This window comes from Pseudorca crassidens, chromosome X, assembly GCF_039906515.1.
Source record: "Pseudorca crassidens isolate mPseCra1 chromosome X, mPseCra1.hap1, whole genome shotgun sequence".
Lineage (NCBI taxonomy): Eukaryota > Metazoa > Chordata > Mammalia > Artiodactyla > Delphinidae > Pseudorca > Pseudorca crassidens.
In genome coordinates, this window is record NC_090317.1 from 20,210,044 (window position 1) to 20,237,112 (window position 27,069).

General features: G+C 46.5%; 1 protein-coding gene across 34 annotated transcripts in view; it reads right to left on the bottom strand.

Moving 5' to 3' along the window:
• The window catches only part of ARHGAP36 (Rho GTPase activating protein 36), a 154,152-nt gene that overhangs the window by 18,643 nt on the left and 108,440 nt on the right, over nucleotides 1-27,069 (bottom strand). For 3 of the 34 annotated variants that reach the window (XM_067724533.1, XM_067724538.1, XM_067724532.1), the window contains 5 exons: nucleotides 6,168-6,249; nucleotides 5,916-5,962; nucleotides 4,771-4,860; nucleotides 3,864-3,954; nucleotides 1,940-2,049 (listed from right to left, as the gene is read on the bottom strand). The exons of 14 other annotated variants lie outside the window; for them this stretch is intronic. The gene's annotated coding sequence lies outside the window, so the exon portion shown is untranslated. Of the gene's footprint in view, nucleotides 1-1,939; nucleotides 2,050-3,863; nucleotides 3,955-4,231; nucleotides 4,861-5,915; nucleotides 5,963-6,167; nucleotides 6,250-27,069 lie in introns of all 34 variants that reach the window. 17 more of the 34 variants (XM_067724534.1, XM_067724544.1, XM_067724535.1 and 14 more) reach the window with 11 other exon arrangements.

Genomic DNA, 27,069 nt, shown 5'->3' on the forward strand with positions numbered 1-27,069 from the left:
GATCTCTCCCTCTCCACCTGCTGAAAATGGGCTGGGTGCTGCCCCTTTATACATTCTAGAGCACCAGAACAGGAGAGGGGGGAAAAGGGAGGGAGCAGCAGTTTGAGGCTGGTCCAATTTGTCCCTGGCGTTCTCTCTCTCTCTCCTCTTGGTTTTTATGCAGCCCCTCCTTCTGGCCCTGGCAGCTCTGCTCCCCTTCCTCACTGCAACATCTTGCAGCCAGATCCCCCACCCTTGTGATAAGGAACTGATACTGGGGTGCATCTTTCTGGTGATGCTTGCTTTCTAATGTGGGATCTTAGGCTGATATGCCAGGGAAAGATCTGAATTGGGGGTAGGTGGGTGTCACCGAAGATGAAAAGAGAAACCCACCCAGGTAGCCAACTGCCTTGAAAGCAACACGGGTTGGCGTTGGGGGCAGCCAGGAGACATGATATGAACCTGAGTGCATAAGGAGCCAATTTAGGCAGAGGACTGGCAGGCTATTGGCTTGAGTTACAGTGATTGCCTTGGTAACATAAATACATAAAGACTGCACGATATATTAGAAAGTAGATGATTGAATATCACTCAGCCTCAGTTTTCTCAACTGCAAAATAGCGGAATAAATGCTCACCACATAGCACAATGGGGAACAGTGTGTGAAATAACACTGGTAAAATACTTAGCACAGGGCCCAGCACAGAGCCCCTTGCCCACTTAACTTCCTTCTGGTGTTGAGAACAGGAAGGAAAAGGGCTTGCCCAAGGTTATACAGCAAGTATCCAAGTCAGGATTGGAACCCAGGTCTCCCAAAGGATGATTTCCACGCCACTTCCTCCTCTAAGAAGCTGCCTGGCTACGCTTTGGGACTTGGAGGGGTAGAAGTGTGGAGGTGGGTTAGGTGCTATGTTTAAGCATATAGACGTTCTACCACTTAATCCCAGCCTCAAGGGCTCAGGCTTCCGCTTTATCCTCCTCCAGATCATCACTCAGGTAATACCCCCTTGCCATCTTGGACTAATTCATTGTCACCTTAGTGCCACCTCTGCTGCCCAACTCTGAGATAGTGACTCACCCTCTAGCTGGCCAGGGCCTCTGCCCTCCAGGAAAGAGGCTCTCTTCTTAATTGACTGCAGAAGCCTCAGCCACAGTGAGACAACCCCCTTCCAGGGAAGCTTAGGGCTGGAGGGCTTTGAGGAGGAATGGAATAGCCCCCTATTCAAAAGCCACTGCCCTCCATCCCCACAGTGCCTGGGGTGCTGCTATTGGAATCCTTTCTCTCAATTCCTTATGATAACTCCTTATGTGCCCTTAAGTCTCAGTGTTTCCAAGGGATTTCACCCAGGGCATCACTTTGCTGGATGTATACAGCCTGTGCTGTATCTGGCACTGTGCTAGGCACTGGCAAAGCATAAGGTAAGAGAAGATGTCCCTGGCATCCAATGAGTGTTCATTACAATGAAAAATAACTCAGCAACCTGGAAATGGGGAGAAGAATTCGGGGTGGGGGTAGGAATGATTTAGGAAGTCCCTGTGAGAGGTGAGGTGATGGGCAGAGTGGCCTCACTGCAGCCCCAAGGACTGGGGCTGTGAACTGAAATGTCTTGTGGCTAGTGAGTGGCATCACTAAAATCACTGGTGCAGGCATTTCCCTTAAATACAGCACATTGCTTAAGAAATTGAGCGCTAATTGAACCTCTGTCCATCTTCTGGCTTAGAGGCATTACCTGGTGGCCATATCTCTGGCCTCTGATCCCCCTCTTCCCCAAACTCCCAAATCTTTATCCTTGGTGAGGGTTAGGGAGAGGGAATGGAAGGGAATGTACATCCTTTGGATTTTAACTGGAATTAGCACTTTACATATATTTCCTCCTTTAAATTTCACACCCACCCCGCAACCTAAGACAGTGATCTGACAAGGTAGTCAGCTGCGAAGTGGTAGAGCTGGGATTCGAACCTGTACCGACTCCGAAGCTTGTGCACTTTGCACCGCAAGGCGCTTTACACAATGCGCCGCCTCAGGCGGAAGTCCTCTTCCTCCTCCTCTCCTTCACCCGCTGTCCATCTCTACAGAAAGGGGGCAGGCGGAGGACAGGAGCCAGATGTTCATCTGACCGCAGAGTATTCTAGAGTGACCCCTGTAGCCCGCCACAGAGGAAGGGGACCTCAGACTGTCCCGCGGGGGCTATGCCGCCAGACGTGCAAAGCACCCTAAGCGACACTACCGCCCCCTGCCGCCGGTGGCTCCCTGGCCAAGGCGGCTGTTCTCCAGGGGCTTGTGTGCTAGAAAAAGCTCACCGACTGCCCCAGAGCTGTCGCGGGCTGGTGCTGGGCTGCAGATAGCCCTGCAAGATTTGTTGACAAAAGCGGGAAGGAGGAACATTTATAACGCCCTACTATGTGTCCAGCGCGGTGTCGGTGATTTCTGATAGCCTTTGCCTTTTATGTAAAAATTAGTTGCTTTGCAAAATAGTGCGCTCTCTATTAGGAGACGTCTTCAAACTAGATTAGAACAGGTTTCGCAAAAAGCTTTTCTGCATATCTAAACTCCTTACTTCTTGAAACCAGTAAAGCTTTCCACCCCTAACAGTTGTTCACTCTCTCGGGTAGGAGAGGAAGAAGCACCCCACCCCCTCCACCACCTCCCCCCGCGGTGGGGAGCAGAGGTCAAAGCTGCGAAGGGGTCTGAGAGGGAGGCTGCTGGGGGGAGGAGCCTCCGGCAGGGTCCCGGCTGGAGCTCACGTGCCCTCCGCCCGCCGGCGGATTCCCCAGCCCTTCCAGTTTTCCCTGGTTCTGACTGGTTCCCGTCTGGACCCAACTCACTCACTCCCTTTGCTCGGGAATGGGGAACAGGCGGGTTAATGGGAACAACACCCCAGGTCAAAGGGAAAAAAGCGTCTCTGCTCGCAGCGCCTCGCCCGCCCATCCCCCCTCCTTTCTTCCCCCTCCTCCCATCCTCGCCCCCTTCTCTTCCGCCCTGAGGGAAGGAGGGGGCGGGCTGTATGTGTATGTATGTATGCATGTACGCGTGTGTGCGCGCGCGCAAGTGCGGTTCGCCTGTGAGTTACGTGTGTGGCTGGGTGTGGGTGTGTGTGTGCGTGTTGCATGTTTTAGTCCGAGTGCTGGGTGTGAAGTGTATTTGGTTTGCGCTCGGACGTGGAGCGTGTGTTTGTGCGGTGTTTGTGTGTGCACGTTTGTAGGTTGTATGTTTCTGCCCGATGACAGTGTGACTCTGTGGGTGTGGTCTGCATATGGGTGTGTTCGATGTATGTTTCTGCCGGGGTTTGTAGTCGTGCTGTAGTGTGCATGTGTATGCAGTGTGTGTATGTGTGTGTGCCCGTTGAAGCTTGTGTGTATATATTTGTTTGGTGTGTGTTTACCCTTAGCTGTGCTGTGTCAATGTGGGGTTACGGGTGGTGTTTGTTGTGGTGTGTACTGTGTGTGTTTGTGAGCAAGGTGTCTTTATATGTGAGCTTACTTAAGGCGTGTGTGCTCAAAGGTTTGTGTGTGTGAGGGTGCAATGTCCGTGTGTGTTTGGGTGTGATGTGTTCATGTGTGTGGTGGGGACGCATGCAGCCAATGTATGTGCTAGGATGGAGGGCTGAAGACCGTGTGTCTCTTGGAGGGGGGTCGCGGCGTGAGTTTATGGGTGTGGTGTGTGAGAGAGCACGAGGTTGTCTAAAGAACCCAAGTGGCTCTGTGCTTGGTAGTTTTTTTTAAAATTGGGGGTGGAGGGGGGCTTTGCACCAGGACTGGGACGAGGAAGGAGATAGGGGCCCGCGACCTGGGCACAGTCTCCCCTTGGCCTGATCTGCCGGGTCTGGGTCCGCCGACCCCCCGCTGTGCGCACCAGGCCCGCTGGGGGCTGGGTGTGAGCTTACCTGACTGCTTAGAGGAAAGAAGAGGAGGGCGTCGCACGTGATTGGCCAGGTAGGGCGCCTAAGGCGCGGTTCAGGGGCTGGTGGGAATAAACTGGAAAGATTCTTGGTCACTGATTTCCCCCCCTCCCCCAGGAGATCCCAGTTCGTGCCCAGCAAAGCCCAACTATTAGCTCAAGGCTTGGCTGTTTCACACCTCTTTGGCTTTGTGTGGGCAGATACACTTGCCTGGAATCCCTTTCCCCCTGGGCCTCGTGACAAACTCCTACTTATTTTTTTAAGACCTAACTCAGGAGTCACAAAACTTTCTCTGCTTTTCTGTACCCCTCCCTCCCAGTGGAGGGCTCCCTCCTTTGAGCCATCATAGTTACCCTCTTCATACTTCTCATGACACGAACATACATAACTGCGATTATTTGTCTCTCCTTTTAAACTCTGGGCTCCTGTAGAGAATGCCTGGTATATAGTAAGAATAATAATAGTGATCATGATAATAATGTTACCATTTATTAAGCACTTATTGTATACCAGGCATGGTGCTAGTGCTGTTACATGCATTATCTCCTTGAGTCTTCACAATGACCTAATGAGGTAATTAGAGCTATGACTTATCAATATTTTGCACATCACAAATCGAACTCAGAGGAGTTAAGTAACTTCTCCAGGGTCACACAGCCAGTGGGAGGCAGAGCTGGTATTTGAATCCAGGTTTGCCAAGCTCCCTAAACCTTTCTCCTGTTCCAGGCAGCCTCACCAAGAGTCCCTCATTTCTGCTAGGCATTGAAGTCTCTATCAAACAGTATCACTTCCCAACAAATCTTTCTTTGGAGTTTACTGACAGCGCCAAGAGTGCTCAGCATAATTACTTTCTTTGTCTCTCAGACAGCTGATACCTTCTCCACCTAATTACCTGCTTTGTTGACACCTCAAAATCTTTAATTACTCTAGGCTCATAAGCACCTCACCACCTCCAGTTCTGGGAGCTCTCCTTAGGCTGGTGCTGAAAGAAAGAGCAGAGAATGAGCATTTTCTAGCCATAGGGTCAGGGGAATTGGGTGTGGATGGGGATGGGGGTGAGGGGTCAGGATGGAGTAAGGGAATGATTTCACAGCTCCCCTGGACCTATTTTTACAGCATTACCACCAGAAGTTGGTATGTAGTAAATTTCAAGCAGACCCGTCATCTCCATATGAAACTGCATATAGAAAAACAAGCAGAGCCCCCTCAAAAGATTCCTGAATGGGTCCCATTTTGTATTATTCATGTTTGGAGGGGAGAACTGTGCTTACCTAATGGGTTCATGCTGCTCTAATGCCTTCCAAGCAGCCTCATCTGAGAATTTCAAATTAAAACAATACATCGCATTTTGGGGGAACACATTTATGGGGGGGTGGCTCTGTCACAGCTAAAGGGCCGCTGGAAGAACAGACTTCCAGCTCAGCCCCCAGGGAACCAGCCCAGACTGCCGCAAAGAGGTCAGGGAGTGGATAGAGAGAGACAATTCGACAGTGGTGAGTCACTTCGCCACTTTTCAGGGGGGAAAGCAGAAAGCGAGGAGCACGATTTAAATTGCTACTGTTATTATTGTGCCCTTTCAACTGGCACAAATGAGCCTGGCGTGCAGACGAGAAGCAGCTGTAACATCAGTAAAGCTTCACCCCCAGCTGGGCCTGGGTCAGCACCTCATCCTGGGTGGGCAGGAAAAGCATTGCCTAAATTACTACATAGCCAGAAAGTCTTTTTTTTTTAAAGTGCAGGGTGGGGGTTGCTAGAGAGGCTAGTGTAAGTCACACAGGGCACAGAGTAGCTGAAGCCCCTTGGTAAATCTGTACCAGAAGTTCATGCAAACTTTGGTGTCTCCCATCATCTGGTCTCAGGCACTTGGCTTTCCTGCTGCTTTGCGGGCCAGTCTGACACCTCCTCACTCTCCTCTGAATATACCAGCTCCACTTCCGCTTCCTCACAGTCGATCCTGTGAGGCCTCTGCCTCCCACCCCTACACACATACACTCAACCACTGGACCACCTATCTAAATTCCTTTGTGTAAGTCCCACCTGAATTCATGAAGACTGTCTGGTTCGCTCCAGTCCAGTACTCTTACCTGTGAAATGGGGAACAAACTTCAACTTCGAAGAAGCTAAAAAGCTCCAAGATGCTTTAATAACCCCCATTACAGGCAAGGAACCAAAATGTGAATTTTATTGAAGAGGGAGACCTTGGTTTTCACAAGAAAAATGTGGATAAAACCCTTTAAAGATGAGGACCTTCAGACAGCTTTGAGTTTGTATCCCAGCTCCATCACTTACTTGCTATGTGATCTTGGGAAGGTTACTTCATCTCTCAGAACCTCAGTTTTCTCATCTGTAGATTGGAGCTGTTAACACCTGCCTTAGACATGTTCAGATGACAAGGAGGTAAAATATGGAAAGTGTCAGCCAAATGTCTAACATGTCTAATAAATGTTCAAGAAAAGGCTAATTCCCTCTCTTGCTTTACTCACGCCCTGCCCATATAGCCCAGAGTGTCTCAACCGGGGTGTTCAGGTACTGAAGCTGACTGACTAAGCCAATTTTCCTCATTACTATTGTGTCTGACACTCTTGAAATAGCCCCTCTTCTTTTAGGGTGATGTTTTTATCAGCCTAATGCAGCCCGGAAGAACTGGATCCTAAGTCCAATTCTCACTCTGCAGTTTCTCCTGGCAGTGTTAATGAAACCAACGTTTCAGACGTAATGCTCCATACAGGAAAGTTTCAAACTACCTGCTCAGCATCTAGACTTCCTCCCACCCCAACTATGGACTGAGCTCCCCAACCCTCACTTCACACCCAGTCCAGACCCTGTCTCTTAAATGTGTGCCGTAGTACCCAAGAGAAAGACAGCGTAAATATTCCTTGGCTAAACTGCCCCCACGACTTCTGTTTTGTTTTCTTGTTTTTGTTTTTGTTTTCTACCTTTAACCTAGAAATTAGGAGGGGCTCCCAAGGCCACCCTTCTTCTAGCAGCCACCAAGGTTGGGGGGTAGATGAGGGGAGCGATGATGTTTCTCTGAGATATATTTTGCAGCACCTAAAATACTGTTCCAATTAGTTGTTATTTACCTGTTCGCAGTTAAAGGAAAATAAAATCTACCCTTTGGTAAAGTAAGAGAAGACCCCAATCTGTGCCCTTTCCTCCCTGATGCTACTGCCTCCCTCTAGAGACAAAAATAAGTCACTACAAGCTGGAGCTGCATTTGGGCAGAGAGTGGCGGGCGAAGGTTAAGAAGTTGAGGGTAGAGGGTGGATATATAATATCAGGGAGGGATAAAGAGGCTACAGAGTAGAGAAGTATTGAGAGTCATGGCAGAAAAAGCTCTGAGAGGCCGGGCCTCAGGTGCTCCCAGTCTCTGGAGGACGCCTTCAATTCCTCCCTCTCCTTCACCTCTCTTATTCATCCTGCATGCTACTCCTCACTGACCCTAGACTCCACCATGCAAGATAATCTATTAGTGAGTCCCTCTGAGGATTTAGGAATTTAAAATTTTCTCTAGTTCCTATCCCTGTCGGCTTCTGAGGAGGTCCCCCAGCCCCTGCTTAGTGGAGGAAAGTGGGAGGGGTAACAATTAAGGGTCAGCCAAACTATACAGAGAATTGTTGGAACAGGGGTTCAAGATAGGCCCCAGCCATTTAATAAGCATCCCTGAGTGCAGGGACCTACCAGTTGCTGGGTAGCAGGTGCCTATCCCGAGGAAGCCGCGTGGCTTCTCAAGAAGTGTATCTGAGACGTGACAGTGGCTGCCAAGGCTCATCAAACATGCCATCTACCTACTTGTGCTGATACATGTGAGAACAAATGATACTGCCAGAAGGAAACAGAAATCGTTTCCTAGTGACGCAGAGCCCCAGCAATAAGGACACAGGTGGTGTTTGCATTGCATCTTTCAATTGAAATGTGCACCTTTTCATAGAAAGGAATCTATAAGTAGTCAAGCAGATCAAAGACCAGAATTTGAACTCTGGGCAAGGGAACGTCAGCAACATTGTACTGACCACCTAGTAAATGTCTGCTCTATATCAGCATAGTGCTAGAAGCTTTGTATGTGTTATTTCTTTTAATCTCACTTAAGCTTTGAAATCAGACCAAAAGGGGTTGTAATCCTTGCTCAGCTACTGTGTGGCCGTGAGCAAGTTACTGAACCTCTCTGAGTTTTTGTCTTTTCAATGAAGATGATAATACTTACCTCAAAGAGTTGTTATGAAAGTTAAATGAGATCATTTGTGTAAGATGACTGGTACACAGTAAATATTTGAAGAAGGACTAAAACACATCTTTTGATACATGAACCATAGAGGGCACTTAATATAATGATATCTCCAATAACAATAATATAACTATTAGTAAATAGTTATTAAAATCATAACGATTATAATTTATAACCTGGAAATATAGATATTATTATATTATTTTAAAAGAGGCTAAGAAACTTGCTTATTGCAAAACTATAAAAGCAGTTTCAATTCAGTTCTACCTTTTCCCACCCAGTGTTAGAGGACATTTCATGATCACTGGGAGGATTACATTTGGCTGACCTGATTTAGTCATTACACTTAAACTAAAATTTGAAGAAAAAAATCCCTTAGATTAAACTATGTATAGTGGGATTTTAGATCATTGTAATTATTGCATGGTCTATTTGTATACTATAGGCCTTCAGTTAGCCTTTTAAACACCTCTTTAAATTATAAGAGTAATTTAAGAACAAACTTAATAGAGATTTTGGGAAACAGAGAAGAAAATAACTATTATTCCACCAACCTAAAAGGATCTCTTAGTTTACCTCGTTGCTGAATTTTCTTCCAGTCTTTTAAAAATGCATATTTGACACATAAATCATACCATTTTCCATGTCGCTACATATTCTTCATGAACAGCATTTTTATGGATGTAGACTAGTCTAACAAGTGGATATGTCATATAGTTTATTTAACCATTCCACTACAGTTGGACATTTAGGTTGTCTTGGCTGGTAAGTGTGGGAAAGGGAATGAAACTGCTTTTCCTGTTGCCATCGTCACCCTCAGGGACCTGGTATCCTGCTCTATCAATGCCCAATATGCTTCCTGTCATTTGATATTTAAGCTTGATGAATGTCAGCTCTACTGCTGGAGCCTGAGGTACACTTGCAAGAGTATTGTTTTCTACCAGTTTTCATCACACAGATTCTGCATTCTATCCTTATGGTGGGTAAAGCGTGGCCTAACCTAGGAACCTAAGCTCTATAGAGTGTCACATTATTTTCCTATGGAGAGATGCCTTTTGAAGTGGAAACAAGTGATTTTCAAAGGAACTTTGGGAAGTCCTGCCATTAGTGGATGAGGGTGCTCGTCTGATGCCATGACCAGGGAAGTGGGGTGTCTCATTGGCAAACTCGCCCCAGCTCTGGGAAATAATCCTGTGGAGCTCAACCAGGCCTGGCCTCAGTGAATCGATTGGGTCCCATCCCCAAGAAAAGATCAAATTTGTATGTAAAGTGGGCCCTAGGGTCCCTTCAGCTTTAGAGTTTTGGCTGCTTTACAGAAGTCCAATTGTCTGAGGCTAAATCCAATGCCAGGAGTGAACTGGGGAGAGAATTTCAAGTGGGTCAGTCGTGCTGTCCCTCTCCCTAGGAAAGAAGACCTTTCTGGGTCCCCCTTCTTCCCAGATCTCAATGATGCCTCTCCAAAATGTCTTCATATGGTCGTCGATTGCCCATTGCGACCCTCAAAAGATTGTTCTGATGTACCAACAATCTCCTTAGCAAGAGGTGGGTGGGTGGGTGAAGGAACATTTAGAATACTTCCCCCACTCTTCCCAATCATCGACCAGCTACTCCCTCCCTCTGACTCCTGAGGATTTCTGGAAGGCATTTGAAGGGAGGCACCAAGGGCAATTGTAGCCCTACAGAATATCAATAGTTATGCACAAAGTTACCTTTCATATTGCACAGCATTTCTTGGTGGGGCGGGGGGAGGGTTGCAGTGAATGAGTTCTTACCTGGTCAAAAACTGTACCCAAAGACTAATTACTTATGTCAAAGTGATGTTGTGTGACTTAAGTGAGATCATACGTGTAAAGGGCTGAGACTAGGGCCCAGCATCTGGGAACTACTTCACATATATTAGCTGCTGTGTACAAGTAATAGAGCTGGGGTAGGCAGTGGTGTACCACTGGCATATGTAGGGGGACAGGTCTCATCAGACTGGAAATGCAGTAGTAAATGTAAAGTCTTGCACTTGGATTCAAACAACAAAATACAGAATGGAGACTCTGAAAAGAACTTGAGTTTACTTTTTAAAAAATGAGTAGTTTCAGGTGAAGAAAGTACTTCCAATATAAATTAGCTATTTGTGTGTGAACTACGCAGCATGTACAAAGGATTTGTGTGTAGTGCGTGCATGTGTGATGTGGTTATGTTGCATTGTGTGTGAAAAGTACGTGATGCATGTGAAGTATGTGTCTGTGCGTTGGTGACTTTGTATGTGGGCATGTGCGGGTGTGGGAATGTGTATGTATGTGTGTATTTGTGGCTATGTGTCTGTGTACCATGAGTGTGAACGTGGGCTTCCAAAAGAGGGAAAGTCAGCCATCCAGGACTATATCTACAGGGACACAGCTGGAAATCCTCTTTTGGCCAGGTCATTGGGCATTCACAACTTGGAGCATGCTCAAAGAAGAGCAGCTAGGTGCGGGTAGGAGCCTTGTAGCCATATCACATGTTAAACAGATGAAGGAACTGGGGAGGTTTGGCCTGGATAAAAACAGGGGTGAGTGGGGGTGGGGGAATGGAGAGGGCTGGCGCTGTTCTCTTGGAAGGATCATGAAGGTCAGTGCCAGAGCCAGAAAAACAGAGATTTGGGTTCAGTTTAGGGAAAAGCCTCCTAATTCTAATAGAAATGACTGTTTTTAGATGGGGATGGGCTTCCTTGTGTGATACTGACCCCTCCCCAGTGGGGTTATTCATAAAGGAGACTTCATATCCTTGATCTCATTGGAGTCACACGACAGCCTTGCAGGCCAGGCAGGGATGGAATGGTTCACCCTACCCCCTTTACAAGGGTAGGGTGTTTGAGCTGTAAGGCCTTAAAAGCCATCTTAGAAAACACCCTTAATTTTTTTCGATTCACCGGGATCACATAAACTTGAAAAAATATACAGAACAAAACAACTCTCTGTGTGTATGCAGATCTTTTGCTTTCTCAGAGAACTTGCGGCCTGCCAGAGACAGCTCTTGAATTTGCTAAGCATGCTGCAGTCCCTTAGTAGTGGGTCAGACTCCTGGGATGGTTCTCAGGGTGCTGGGGCTGGCAAGGACTAAACATGGGTTTCTGCAGAATTAAGTTGCTGAGGCCCCTCCTCTCCCTGCCTCTTCTCCCCCGCCTGTGAGGGGGCAGAGGAAAGAGGAGACAACCCCAGGTTTGGTCTATGGCTGGCGACCAATGACGCAGTCTCACCAATATAGATTTTGGAGGTGGAGACTATGGAAAAACAGGTGGCAGTGGGGGCAGGTGGCAGCCTCGAGGGGGTGGGGCCTACCAAGGGGGAGTGAAGGACAGTGTGGGTGGGGGTCCTGGGAAATCTCAAACAGAAAAGATAAGTCTCCTGAAACTTTAAGGAGGAAAAATAAATAATCAGTTTCCAAAACGTACTTTATAGAAGCACTTCCAAGAAGGGGGTGAAATGCCACCCACGTATCACAGTGGTGCTGTGATCCTTCACACACCTATGTCCTCAACTCCGCAAGGATAGGGAAAACAGCATTGATATCAAAGTACCCAAGGGAAGACCCAGACTAAAGACCGCAGGCCTCTGCCATTGGGAGCTTTGGGGCAGTGGGCAATTGGCAGGCCCTCAGCAGAGCCAGATCTGCTGCCAACTCCTTGTATGACCTTGGGCAGGCCTTTGCCATCTCTGGCCTTCAATGTCACCATCTCTTAAATAAAGGGGTTGAATTCGATGACTCTGAGGGACCCATGTCGATATTCGGTAGTTGAGATTGGGACAAGATTAGACAAGCTTCAAGGCAAAAGGATCCCCCCACCTCCATCTTCAGGGTTCGCGGGCCCTAGCTGCCCGGCCAGGGACATTCATCCTTGGGCCTTTAGGGCCCTTGGGTTTCAGGACTGTGCTCCTACGCGTCTGGCCCCGACTCTCTAGCTGTCCCCGAGGACGGCTGAGCCAGCGACTCCGCCCCCGCGCTCGACCCGCATCCCGCGAGCCATTAGCGCGATTGCTCGCTGTTCCCGGCAAAGCCGGTGATTTATGCGGGGCCTCGACGGGGCAGTCCTTAAGCCAGGAACAATTAGCTAAAAGCCAGCGGGAAGGGAGGCGAAGGGACGGCGAGCCAAGCCCCAGGGCTCCTGGCCGGGGCTGCAGCCGCCTGCAGCCTCAGCGAAGGACCCCAGCCCCCGGACTCGGTGGGCCCCACTCACCACGGCGGGGGCGGGGCTCGAAGGCCGAGGCGAAAAGGCAGTCCAGCATCCACGCCATGGCCAGCGCTCGGCGCCGCAGCCTCGCAGCCAGCTTCCGCGCTGGCCCCCGCGCCAGCTACCCTAAGTAGCCCCCGGTGACCACGCCCTGAGCCGCACCCTGCACCCAGCTAAGAGTGTTTCGGTCACCGGACACCTCGGGCTTGTCACGAAGGGGGCAGGGCCTCAGGGGAGCCCCCCCCCTCCCGCCGGAGAAGAGGCCGCTGGTCCTGCAGCCCCTTTCCCCCACGCGAAGGGAGGCCGAGATACAGCTCCTGCCCCGGGAAGCCCTGACTCTGAGGGCGGGACCGTGCCCCTATCCCCGGGGAGCCCAGAGTCTGAGGGGAGACGCCATCTCTGCCCTGGTGAGCCCCGAATCTGAGAGGGAAGGGAGGCCCCTGCCCCCAGGAGCCCTACTCTGGCACGTAAAAGCAAGCCTGTCCCCTAGAAGCTGGTATTTGAGGGCGAGATAGTGCACCTGCCCCTGGGAGCCTCAGATCTGAGGGTGAGATTGTATTCCAGCCCTGAAACCCCCACGTTTAGCGGACACATCATCTCAGCCTTCAGGAGGCCCAATCTAGGCGGGAAGTGGTGTCTGCCTTAGGAGCTCTGAACCGGAAGGGGAGGCACTTTCTCAGCCCTTGGGGACCCCCTGTCTTAGGGGAGGCATCACCTCAGCTGTGAGTAGCTCCAGATGTGATGTCTTATGTCACAGCTCTGTTCTCGAGGATCAAAAATGTGAGTAGGAGAAAAGAGTTTTGCTCCCCAAGGGGCCCCAAAGTTGAAAGTAATTTTAATGTTCCTGCCCTGCAGATCCTTTGGGGAAGAGGGAGATGCTGTCCTGCCTGGGAACTTTTGTTTTGAGGGGGTTGATCCCTAACTGAGATAAAAGAACACGGTGTCAAATGTGTATAAATATGGGGTGCACCCCAGTTGCCACTGACTTACGGATTCCACCGCCTATGCTTTTGCTCAGGCATAGGAGGGGCACCAACCTTTATTTTTAGAAAGAATTTGATATTTGATATTTCAATGTGGGGGGTGGTACTGTGTTGGAGGCACATACCATTATAGGTTCAGTGTTTGGGGGATCTGGTGGTAGTAAACAAGTCCTACCTCCAAATCCTGCAGTAGAAGCAGCCACCAGAGATGGACCATATTGAGCAAGAGGGCTTCTAATCGAAATTTCCTTTTCTATTCAAGTTCAGGGCCCCAAATTAATTTCTCCCCCAGTTCTCCATTGGCAGTTGTACAAACATGACTCTGTGCCTTGTTTTTCTCCGCTGGGAAAATGGGACTCTGTCGGTCAAAACGCTAGTGAGGAGGTAGAGAGTAATATGCAAAATCCTCTTCCAACAGCTCGATTGCAGGCTTGAGGAGTGGAAGCTGCAATCACAAGTCCTTTGAGGAGAGCAGTTATTACATTTGCTTTGCTAACCACTGATATTAGCATTAATGCAGCAAAAGGGGTGCGTAAAATGAAAAAATCGCCCGTACTTCACCATACAATTCTTAGCAAAGCAGAGCTGTAGTTAGAGTTTAAAGGGCTTCCATTCATTTTCCTTCCTTTCTGGGAAACATGGTACTTCTCTGCCTTTACACCAATTTCTAAATCATTTCCAATTTTCTCTGTTTTCTAAAAGCAATCAGAGTCAACAAACATTCACCAGACCTACTCTTTTACCAATTTCTGCTGTACAAATACCCAGTCATCCAAGCCAAACAAGTCTGACATCTAGAAATGTCCAGTTTCTGGCTCTGGATATTGAAATCTCGGCCTTACCTCTTCCCATGAGCGTATACACCACCAGCTTTTGTAATGGTCTCAATGGGTTTCTTTTTTTTCCAGCTGAATGAGATTTTTTCGGGGGGCTCCCTCATGGCATAAAGGCTGCCTGCCCAGTCCAATCCAATGGCCCTCAGTAACTGAAGTTTCTCTGCTTCCAAAATAGCTCTACCTAAAGTACAAACTCATGACCACTATCCCTCTTGGTCACTTTTTTTTCTGCAGGAGGTGTGATGTAGTAAAGGAACAAAGCTAAGGATGCTCACAGACCTAGGTTGGAAGCCCAACTGTGCTACATACTAGCTATGTAATCTTAGGAAGATTATTTAAACTCTCTGAGGCTTAGTTTTCCTTATCTGTAAAATGGGGATATTAACAGTTGTGAACAAGCACCTGGCAAACCAAAGCCTACTCGTTTCGAAAAAAGAAAAAGGGAAATATAGAGTTCAGAATTCTCAAAAAATTTTATTTAGCAGTCAAGTTAGCAGTTCTCCCCAACTCCTTTTTCTTTGACCTACCTCCTCTGCCACTTAATTACTTAGTGTTGTTTCCTTTGAAAATATTTACCCTTAACTAATGTCACATAATAGGGGAATGCATTTATCCATCAATCCATCCATTCAACAAATATTTATGAAATGTCCTCTGTGTGCAAGATATTGAGCTATGTATATAACGTTGATTCACTCAATGAATTATTTTTAAATGTATAAATTGGAAGCCTATATGATAATCTGAAAAAAACATTTATGATCATTTTAAGTGAAAAATAATCTAAATGCAAAATGTGTGCACACTATTATATAAACAGTTCAAATAAATAATAAACTTATACATAGAACAAAAGTGTTAACATGAAACACACCAGAATCTTAGTAGTGATTGTTTAAGCAATGCAATTATGGGCAATTTTAAACTGTTTTATTATTTTCATATTTTAGTATTTTCCAACTTTTCTATATGTCTTTTTCTGGAGTTAGAAAATGCTACTGATAGGAGAAAAACTATAACCTTGTCCACAGAATAAAGGATGAGGTTAGGTAAGGGAAAGACTGGGGCCTTTATGCTGGGATTGTTCTCTTGGTACAGGACACTGGGCCTGGCTTTGGTGACCCAGAAAAAGCTAAAAGTTGGTCTGTGAGTAAAATGCAGAACTCCTGTCCTGTGCAGGGCCACATAACCCGTTATGGTATCTCCTTTCCAAGAATTCAGAGGTCCTTAGCACCCCAACTGAGCAACCAAGAACCTGCTAGCCTGGACCTGCAACCCCTCACACCAAGGTGTACAAGGGGCACACTGGGTATATATGCCCTCACCCTAGAGCTTGACAGCTTGCTGCCTCTTAAGGGTGTCTCATTGCAATTCCAGTTAAAAGCCAAGCACACTGCTCCTAACTTAGGTCATTGTTTGCCATGAAGTCTTTAGCAGGAAGAAAACATATTCTAGCTAAGAAGAAGGCACGATGATGAAGTCAAGCTGGGGGCTTGCTGGCTTTGAGAAGAAAGGTTTCAAACCTTCTACCTTTTTTCCTGAAGCTCAAAAGTAGTTGGCACCCAGGCAGACAGTTGCTATTTAAATGGGATTCCAAGCATCAAAGGCCTGTAAACTTTGTCATGGACCAGGATTTTCCAAAGTATGGTTGGACCAGCTGCATCAGAATCACTTGGGATGTGCTGCAATGATGCAAATCCCCTGCTCCCACTCCAGATTCACTGAACAAGAATCTCTGGGCATGGGGGCCAGAAAACAGCATTTTTAACAAGCTCCCCATGGGGGCTCTTATACCCAATAAAGTTAGAGAAACTCTAGTATAGAGGAAAGAAGTCTTTCCCTGAAAACCCTCCACCACTGTCTCTTCCCATTGCACTCCAGCTACAAGGAACACTGGGGCAGCCCTATGGAGAACTTGATCCCTTTAACCCCACTCTACTTCCTTTGGGTGTATGGGTAAATATGTAGCATGAGAAATTGAGCAAACCTCAAAACTTGACTCCTGATAGGGTCTAGTGGCATTCAAAATGAGCATACACCATAAAGGTCATTCATTTGTATTTTCTAAGAATCCTTGTGTATGTCTTTGTAGCATTTTTCAGTCAGGTTATCTCACTTGGATTCCCTGCTTGGGGTCCTTACATGAGGCAAGAGGCAGTGGAAGCACCGTGGAAAGAGTATGGCATTTAAAGCTAAAATATTAGGAGTGAGGCTGGGCATGTTGACTGAATGGATGCAAGTATGTCTGCTTCCCAACCTGAACCCCTGACTCCTCCCCTATGAAATGAGGGTCCCTGTCCGCCTGCCCAACTTCCTCAGCAGGTTGCTATGAAGGTCTCTGCAATTTCAGGGGTGAGATAACAAAGGTAACTACCCCCAGGCCCATGGAAGGAATTGGGAGATTAGCAAGCTTGCCTCCCAACACCCCCTTTTGAGGAGTCCTATCAGAAGGCCCACATGGTGTGTATAGGGTCATATATGTTCTCTAAAGGGGGCTATAAGCCTTAGAACCCCAAGACTTTGCCTCTCTGCTTTTCTGTTTGGGGAGGATTTGTCTAGGCTCATGGTGAACGTATAGCAAAATCATGGGGGACCATTTGAGACCTCTCTGAACCTCAGAAAGACCTTGGTTTCCTCATTTCTCAAGTGGAGTTGTACCAAGAAAACTTGAAGTTCCTTTGCAGCTACTTAGCTTTCCTAGGATACACTGCTTCTGCAGCACTTTATTTTTTTCCCCACAGCTCTATTACTTCCAAGCATTTTCGTATCACCAAAGCCTGACAAGGTCCTGGCACCATCTTTGTGAGGTAGAAATGGGAGAAAATTATTCCCATTTTTTAAGTTAGAAAAGCTGAGGCAAAAGACAGTAAGTGACTAGCCCAAAGTCACCCAGGGGAGGAGAGGTGAGCCAAGACCAGCCTCGAGATCTCTCACCCCCCTGCCCGTTCTTTTCCAGTACCCCTCAATAGATCCCAGGAGCTGTCTGTCAGCGTGCTGACACCACTCAGGAAAATGCAAGTTTCATCCTGACACCAGGAAGACAGAGCTACAATTACGCTTTGGTCCCCAAGGAGGCAGAGAAATTGCTTTTAGTTGACAAGTGCATCTCCCACACATATATCCCTCTGGTTGAATGAAAAGATAAAATCAAGTTAAAAATCCCCAATGCTCACTTAATTTTGTAAAGCATTTTGCTCTTTGAGCTAAGGTAGTTAGGATGATAGAATTCTTTACGTCTTAGAAGTCTCGACAGGGTGGGTCAGAATAGTAGGAAATAAGGGGGAGCACAGAAGAAAATGTCAGGAAGAAGAAAAAGTAGAGAGGTAATCTTTTAGTTTTGTGCCATAATCAGTAAGAGAAAATAGAGTTATCTGAAAAAAGAACTAGAAAGAACTGGGGTGAGTGTTTATGCCTTTGAAAAACTGCAAAAGATGTGAGCCACTGAAATTTCCATTATAAATGAAAATTTTGTGGCTTTCAGTAACAAGAGTTTGGGGGTTGAGCTGGGGGACTATCGACTTCATGTGTTACCAGAGGCATCCAGGACTGGGGCCAGGGAAGTTATTGCTCCTGCTCTTTACTAGCTCTGAAGGTCATCTCTGTAAATCACTTGCCCTTAAATGTTTAAGTGTGGCAGGTCCCCATGTGCTCTCATAGCTGTTTTCACATCTGAGCCTCATACAGCTTGGGAGATTGGCAGGAGAGAGATTAGCACAATCCCCATTTTATAGATGAAGAAAGTGAAGCTAAAGAAAGGGAAGTGACTTGCCCAAGGTCATCCTGCACTTGGACCACTGTTCGTGCCTCCTTCTGTTGTGCTTAGCTCCTTCTCACACTACCCATATGCAGATTTAAATCTGGTCTTTAGACCTCATATACTTTTTGATCTCCTTTGGACTCTAGAGACTGGAGCCTTTCCCCTAGGTGAGCATCGTAGGGTCCTTTAAATGCCTCCCGGCAAAGGACATTCTTATTCTTAGGAGATATATGCTGAAGTATCTGCAAGTGAAGTGCCATCACGTCTACAATATAGGAGAGGGGGTGGGGAAGGAAAGAGAGAAGGGAGAGTGTGCAAATACGGCAAATTATTAATGAGGGTATGTACAAATATTTGTGTCATTCTTTCAATTTTACTGTATGTTAAAAAGTTTGAAAGTATAAACTTGGGGGAAATCTCTCCAACCTAGTTAGCCACTCCACCTGCCTATGCTAAAATCTGGGGGTCAGTGGCACATCCCCTCCCACAGGGACTCCTTCAGAATGCCACACAGTCTAGTTCAGCCCCAAGCACAGAACTAGCTCAGCAGGAGGGACAGGCTGGACCCATGACTGGTTTTGATGTCTTAGATGGAACTTGAGTGGTGGGAAAATGGCTGCGTGTACTGAGTGGGAGTTTGAGGTGAGGGATTTTGTGGCAATTACAGCTAAATGGAAGCCCTAGAGAAAGAGTCCCCCCACAATCTAATCAGAGCTGGAATTTTTCCAAAAATAGCTTGCTTGTTTTTTAAATTGCAGGGTTCACTTATCAGGGTTGGAAATGTCATTAAAGATAATCCGGTCCAACCTCCTCACGTCCCAGGGAGGACACTGAGATCCAGGGAGGGAAAGTGACTTACCTAACATCGCCGAGCAAGTTAGTGGCTGAAATGGAACTAGAAGCCAAGTGTCCAGCCTCCTAGTCGAGGGCTCGGTCCATTACATCACACTGTCATCTCACCTTGGATTCGTGGGCTCTTGAAAGATCATCTGCCCATCCCAGGGCTTGCTCTCTTCAGACCAGCATGGCACTTGGGGGATTTTCAGTCAACAACAGTCCCTGCCACTGGGAGCAGAGCCCACATCCCATTGGAATGAATGACCTCCCTCTGAAACCAAGATGGGCCAGGCGGAATCTGGGAGCAGCACCTTGAAAGCAGAGTTAGGCCAGGCCTGTGCGGCTGGTGCGCCATGAACATTCACGGAAGAGGAGGCCATGGAATATGTCCTGAGCACTGTTTGCTGGGGAGTTTTCCACCTCTCTCGGACCCCGAGTGATTTATTGATTATTCTCGGGGCAGCCACTCTAGTTCATTGGTTTAGCTTCCATTACCCTGAGGGGGCGGGGTGGGGGGGGTGGTCTGCCTGCCACTTCCCCTGGTCTGTCTGCTCACAGGATTGGTTCATCAGACAGCTTAGCTAGACCCTCGTGAGCCTGTCGGGATTAATGGCATTTGACTGTAGATCATGAGAAATCACATCAGTAGCTGCGGGTGGGGGTGGATGGAGGAAGCAGGAGGAGAGCACAGGAGAAGGAAGAAGAGCAAAAGGGGAGGGAAGAAAAGGCAGAGGAAAATTCAATGAAGAAATTCTCTTGCACACTAAGCGCTGACATTTTTGAGACTGTAGCTTCTCTCACTTCTAATCACCTCCTTTGTTAATTGCCATTTGTCAATGCAAGTAAGTCTTCGCTATAACTCAATCCTGGGACAACTCAAGTCTTAAGGACTCAGGACTAGCTCCAGAGCCCAGTCTTCCCTAGCTAGTGAGTTGTCTGTCCTTCTCCCCTGCATTCCTACATCCCAGGCACTGTGGGGGCTGGTATGTGAACACCAGACCTGGCCTCAGAACTAAAGATGCTAAAGGCTGACCTTATCTTCCAAGCTGTTTTGGGTCTGGCACATACTCAAGGCCCCTCTCTCCTGCCTGCTGGGACCAAGAACCCTCTCCTACTTTCAAGCACCCAGGGCTTATAACTGCCCTGCCAGTCCACCTTCCAAATCTCAGGAGACTTGTCAGACTGTAAGTTAAGGGACAAGGAAAAGAGGGGCTATCTGAGCTATAACTGCCTAGGACCAGAGAACAGCCACACTGGAGTGGAGGGGTCCTAGCGGGGGCCAGATCAAGTGGCAGTAAAGCCATATGATGCATTCAACAGGCTCTGGTCCCCCAGTGCCTTAGAGAATAACAGGAAAACTCGAGCCTCTGAGCGACTGTGGACCTTGACTTTGTTTTCAAGAGTGGCTCCGGGGTGGTGATTTCAGGGAGGAAATTGGGAACGAAGAGACTGTGTGGCATGGGTATAGGTCATAGATGGCTGGCTCTCCTGGCTGGGCCATGCTCTGGGGCTATGGCTCTCTTCTGCCTCCCTAGAGAGAGAGCTACCAGTATATCCACCAACACACACCTTGCTATCCTCAGAGACTGTCCCTCAAATCTACTCAATGATAGAGAGATGCCCTGAAAGGTATGGGGTCAGGAGTGGTGATATTAATGTCCAAGGCCAGGTTCAAGGACTGAATGCAGAACCTTGGCCTCTCTGGGTTTTTTGTTCTTCCTTCCCACTTCAAAAGTGGGAAGGGCCCTCTCGGGGGCCCTCCTCACTGATGCTCAGCCCCTCCTGCTGCTGCCACCTCAGCCAGCAGAGACTCTCACTCTCTTGTCCCTTCAGCTGCTCCCTTTCCACTGACCCCTTCCCTCTGCCTACACACATCCCAACCTTCACCATAAGACACATTCTTTCCGTCAGCCTTTCTCTACCTGCTCTTGGGTCTGCAAAACTTCTCAAATGGATGGTCTCTGCCTCCACTCACTATTTTACTTCTTCCCATTCCATGCCCACTATTGAAGGCCCTCGTAGCTTCCCAAGGCTAGATGCAGTGGCCCCTTGTCAGTTCTCAGTCCCCTTGACAACTTGGCAGCATTTGCTCCCCCATGATCCCTTTTTCCTTATTGATTGAAAGTCCCTCTTAGGTAACCATAAGTTTGTTTTCTGTGTCTGTGAGTCTGTTTCTCTTTTGTAAATAAGTTCATTTGTATCATATTTTAGATTTCACATATAAGTGATACCCCCTAATATTTGCCTTTCTCTGCCTGACTTACTTCACTCAGTATGACAATCTCTAGGTCCATCCATGTTGCTGCAAATGGCATTATTTCATTCATTTTTTATGGCTGAGTAATATTCCATTGTATATATGTGCCACATCTTCTTTATCCATTCATCTGTTGATGGACACTTAGGTTGCTTCTATGTCTTGGTTTTGTGAATAGTGCTCCTGTGAACACTGGGGTACAGGTATCTTTTCAAATTAGAGCTTTCATCTTTTCCAGATACATACCCAGGCTAATTTATGGTTATCAAAGGGGAAGGGGGGAGGGATAAGTTGGGAGTATGGGATTAACAGATGCACACTACCATATATAAAATAAAGCACAGGGAACTATATTCAGTAATAAACTATAATGGGAAAGAATTGAAAAAAGAACATATATAAATAAAACTGAATCACTTTGCTGTATACTTGAAACTACACAATGTTGTAAATCAACTATACTTTTTTAAAAAGTCCCTCTTCCGTTAGCTGTACCTGCCAGATCTCATGTCTCAGACTTCTGCCTGCTCAATAGCCCTCTCTCATAATAACCTTCTTATTCATCTCCTCTTTCCCTATGGACTTCCTCCCCACAGCCCACAAAGACATTCAAACTCTCCTATATGAAAACAACCCTTCTCTGACCCTGAGTCCCCTTTCAGCTATCATCCAATCTTCCTTTTCTCAGCCTTATTCCTTAACACCTTCAAAGAGCAGTGTAGACTTGTTCTCCTCACTTCTCACCATATGCTCATTCCTTGGTCCACAGCAAGATGGTGCCTGCCCCATCTCCACACACACACACACACTCTCTACTGAGACCCCTATCACTGCAGCCACCAATGTCTTTTTGGAGTCCTAATCCAAGGAGACACATCTGTGTCATAATTTTATTTGCCTTCTCTGTGGAATGCTACATTGTGAATCCCTCCTTATTTATTGAAACTCTCCCTTCCCTTGGCTCTGAGGATACTGTGCTATACTAGTGTTCTTATCAATGATTTCTCCTTCTGGCTCTGCATTCTCCTCTGGTACCCTAAATGGGAGCATCTCTCAAGTTCATGTCCTTACTGCTCTGTTCTTGTGTGGAGGGGCTCACCCACCTTAATTCCTCTGCTATCTCTGTATCACTCACAGCACCTAAAACAGTGTCCTGTGTATATGAGACACTTAATTAGTGTTTACCTAATTGATTAACATTTGTTAATTGCACAGGTCTCGTATATAACAAATGTTCCGTAAAGCCTGTTATTAGGGTCTTACAGTTTACAAACATTTCCTGCATATTTACCTGACTTCACCCTTATAATAACCCAGGGAGGTTGATTCTTTATTATTCTCATTTTTATAAAAGAGAGAAGGGGAATGGAGCCAACATTTGTGTTCTGTCTATTCTGTGCCAAGTGCTTTATACACATTTTAATTTAATCTTTACAACAGCCCTGTGAAGTAGGTGTTCTTAGCCACATTTTACAGATGGGAAAACTGAAACTCAGAGAGGCACTCAAGACCACAAGGAATACATAATTTACCTCCTCTGCTATTTCATTGTTCTGTAAATTTGATCATACCAAATTTAGTGAGCAATACCGGGGAGGCATATAAAAGGTATCACAGAGTATTATAATTATTGTTTACATATAAGTTTTCTTTTTGAGTTTGCATTCCTCTGAAATGTAATGTCAGGCATATAAAGAGCTGAAGAGGAAAATAAAACCCTTGTATTTCCAAACATTCCCTGCCTTTCCCCCTGCATATTATCATAATAGGAATTGATTATTGAGTGCCTACCGGGTGCCAGGCATTATGTTCAGTGCTTTACATGTGTGCTTTCATTTAATCCTCACCATCACCCTATGTGGTATGGGCTACTATTATACCCCAATTTATACACAAGGTAATTGCACCCCATAGGAGTTAAGTAACTTGTTCAAGGACCCCTAGTTAGTTTTTGAGGTAATTGAAAATTTAAGTCAGGTTGGTCTGACTCCAAAATTAATGTTTTCTCAATACCACTAGGCTACCTTTCCAAGAGGACAGGGAAACCAAGGCTCAGAGAGATTAAGTGACGTCAAGTCTCCTAACTATCTTATATTTTTCCACTTTGCTTCAGCTGCTTGCATCCCTTTGTTGAAGGGACTGCCTTGTATTGTCAATAATCTCTATATGTCTGTGGTCTGTCTCCTCGACCACATTGTCAGCTCTGTCAAACCTCTTTAGATCCCCCACAGAGGGTTCTCACTAAATACTTGTCAATTGATAAGCACGGAGCTCTCTTCGGTTGAGAGAATTATTAATAAACCATCAGGCTTTGACAAAGTCCTTCTCATCTCCAAAGGAGTTGAGCCCTTGGTGCTTAGGAGATGTATCAATTCCTCGCCGTCCTGCAGCTTGAAGTCAGGAGCCCACACTCGCCTCCGCATGGCATCCATTCTCCAGGGAGTCTCAATAGCGTCAGAATCATTTCACTGAAGGCTGAATTATTTGTGTGACTCTGGGAGGATGAGGTCTCAGGAAAGGAGGAGAGGAATGCGGGCTGATTTTGCATGCAGGTGGACCCTAGGGATGTTTCTCGCCATCTGAGATGATGTGTCAACCTCTAGCAGCCACACTCCACAGAACAAGCTCTGAAGATTGATTGTTACTGTTATTATTGGGAGTATTAATAATCATTTTTACATTTGTACAATGAACTTCCATTTATGCAAAATGGTCCTACACAAGATTTCATTAGTTTTAGTTTGTACTGGCCTTCCACAATACCTTTATGGCTTCAGTATTCTCCAAAGAAAAAAGTCCTCTGTCTAGCTTTTGAGGAAGGGAATCTCCCCAGGAAACTGACAGCTGAGACCCTGAGAAGGGGAACATTAGCTGGCTGGAATTGAAGGCCAGCAATTGATCCTGGTGAGCAACACGCTGCTGAGACATGTTTAGGGCCAATCCCCAACTTCCTTCCTTCTCTTTGCCTGTTCTCAGAACCAGCCAGTCCTTCCAGCCTAAGTAGAATCCTTAGCTCCTCCCGCCATCAGAATTCATCCTTCCAGGTCCCTTCCCCCATCAGTGGCCTCAGGGACACCTCTGTGGAAGCTGGCTCATCAATTATCTCTTCCCCTCCCCCAGACCAAGTTTCTCATGCATTTGTATGAGTTCACTTGGCATCCTGCAAAAAAGAGAGGCAGTAGTAACAATCATAGCTACCACTCAGGGAGCTTTTACTATGAGCCAGGACTAGATTAAGCACTTTACATGCATAATCTCTCTTCATCTTCATAACAGTACTATACGGAAGGTTTATTAGGATCCCCATTTTATAGAAGAGAACACTGAGGTTCTGAGTAAGTAAGCAGCTGGCCCAAGGTCACACAGCTAGCTAATGCAGAGCCAGGATTCAAACCCAGGTCTAACAGTATTCTGTCTCTCAGTATAGGCTTCCATTTCCCAGATAGATGAGATCCAGAGATAGGAAGGCCATGTAGCATTCAGAGGAAAGAATCTCAGGAAGTCAGAAAAATAGAGTTTTCTTCCCATTTCTGCCAGTAACAAGCTAGATGACTCTGGGTGAGTCACTTAAAAGCCCCTGCTTCTGAATTCACAAGCAGGGTCCACAGTGTGTCAGATTCAAAAGTGATGAGCCAAGGAAGGTTAATCACCTCCAAATTTATAGAGTTTAAAAGCACCATGCAAATGCAAAGCGTTCCTTATCATAATCCTTAACATTATTATTCCAGCCTATTCATCTACCAATGAACCTGGGATAGAGTCCTGGCTCTGCCCCTGGATTCTGGTGCCATTTAAGTGCCAAGACAAATGGTGTTAGGGAGTCAGGGTGATCCATTATCCGGATATGGATTATTTCTCAGGAGTAAATCGTTAGCCCTGTCGGGCAGCTGATGAATTCTCCCATCACACCTGGGGGCTCATCGCTCTGCATGGGACGTGCAGGGAATGCAAGCAGCAGCAGGAGTGCAGTGTGACTCTGCAGACGGGTCCTGGGGGCGGGGAACAGGGTTAGGTTCCAGGGAGCAGCAATGACCCCACCCACCGGTGAGTGAGAAGACATAATGAACCCCACCCACCCACAGTCCAGCCCAGAGCAGAAAAAGATAACTTATTCTCTCTCCTGATGTTTAAAGCATGTTTGGGGAAGACAAAGCACGAAAGAGACGGACAGATTCGTACATAGGAACCTATTGGCAGAGAGAAGAATGGGCAACAGAAAGAAAAACAGAAAGAAATGAAGAAAGAGGGATAAAAAGAGGGAGAGGAAGAGAAAATGAAGAAAAATAAAAAACAGAAAAGAAACACAGGAAATAAGAGGAATAGAATAAAAAGAAATTCAGAAAGAAGAGCTAAGAGGAAAGGGAGAAAGAAAAACAGCAAGAAAGCAGCCCCCCCAAAGAGAAAAAAGATAAACAGAGAATGAAAGAAAAGTGTTTTCTACGGAAAATATATGAAGAAAGCGAAATATAGTAAGAAAATAAGCAGAAACAGGAGAAAGGGGGAGAAATACAATAGAAAAAAATAAGAAAGGGATATAGAGAAATAGAAAAATAAAACAAAAAGAGATAAAGAGACAGTGAAAGAAAAAGGGATGGGAGAGGAAGGATGGGTGGGGGTAAAACAGATGAAGGAAGTAGAGAAACATGGAAGAAGAGATTGAGGTCTTAAGAGGCACCAGAAATGTTTTCTGTTTTTGTTTTTCCTATTTGCATCTTTTCCCTTTTGCTCTGTGGCACACATGATTTCAATGTAATGCCTCGGGGCTGGTCTTAAGAACGGTCAGAGTCACCAGGTTTCCCTCCTAGCTCAGAAAGCTCCCTTCCACTTCTACCATTAGTCATTCTTGAGGGGTAAAGCATTGAAAGCAGAAACAGAAAGGTAGAGACAATTAACCTACTGAAATAAAAGTCACAGATACGGAGTGCTGAACACCCAGAAGAGCACATGCATACACAAACACACACACGTGCGCAAAACTAGGCAGACACAGAGACATTCTGAGGCAAACAGGTGCACAGGTGCTGAAAGACTTGAGACATAGGCATGGACGGACCCAAGCAGACAGGTATCAGCAGAGTCAACCTGAACACAAGGATGGGCACCGGCAGAAACTGACAAGGAACTAGATACACTGCTGTGAAAGATGACACAGAGGCACAGAAAAAAGATCAACATGCAACCAGACAGGTGCGGAAGCAGACAGCAGGCAGGGTGGGAGAAGGAGGTGCCGCCTTAGCTCTTCTCTTCCTCTCCTCTCTTTGCCTTCCTCAAGTACCTGATAAAAGACATTTACCCCCTTGTGTCTCCTGCCCTCAGGATTTTCCTCTGGGCATTGTGACTATTGGTAGCAGTGTGTTTTATTTAAATAAACTCACTCCTGCTAATGAATCTGTTAGTTACTGTGTCATCCTTCCCAGGGAACAGATGTCCCTAACCAGTTTAAATAACCATATCCAAAAGGCCCCTTCAGGCATGAGTTTAAATAGTGGAATATCAGGTCCTATGGCTAAGACAGATTTGGAGTCTGTCTTGACTCTCACTCCAAGACTAGGACTTTTTCCCCCTGGTATTCCATGATCCTTTTTAACTTCATTGGACTTTCCTTTTCTGTGCATTTCGAAGCAGATGGGAGGAGGAGGTCAAGTAGCAGGATCTAATACCTGCACCCCCACTTGAATGAGAGGAACACCATAAAATTTCACTGGATAAAAAGTGTTTCTTGCAAAAGAAAAGTTTGAAAATCTCAGGGTTACACAGGGCCAGATGAGTTCTAAGGGTCCTTCCAGCTGTGACATTCTAGGATTTTATGACTAAGAGCTAATTCGTTCAAATCTAAACCCGCAGTAATTGGACAAAACTTGATTGAATTTTCTGAGCAAATATGGCATCACTGTCTGCCCCAATAAATATTTAGCCATGGCCCCAGTTTATTGATTTTGTGCAGTATCAATATTTCTTGGTGCAGTTTCCAACACTGACTAGTAGACCCATGATGACGTGAAACATGCAGGCTCAAGATGCCCTCCCGGGAAAACCACAGATGGTTGCTGGTGTGTTCAACTGGCTCGGGCTGACACACAGACTGCACCACTCCC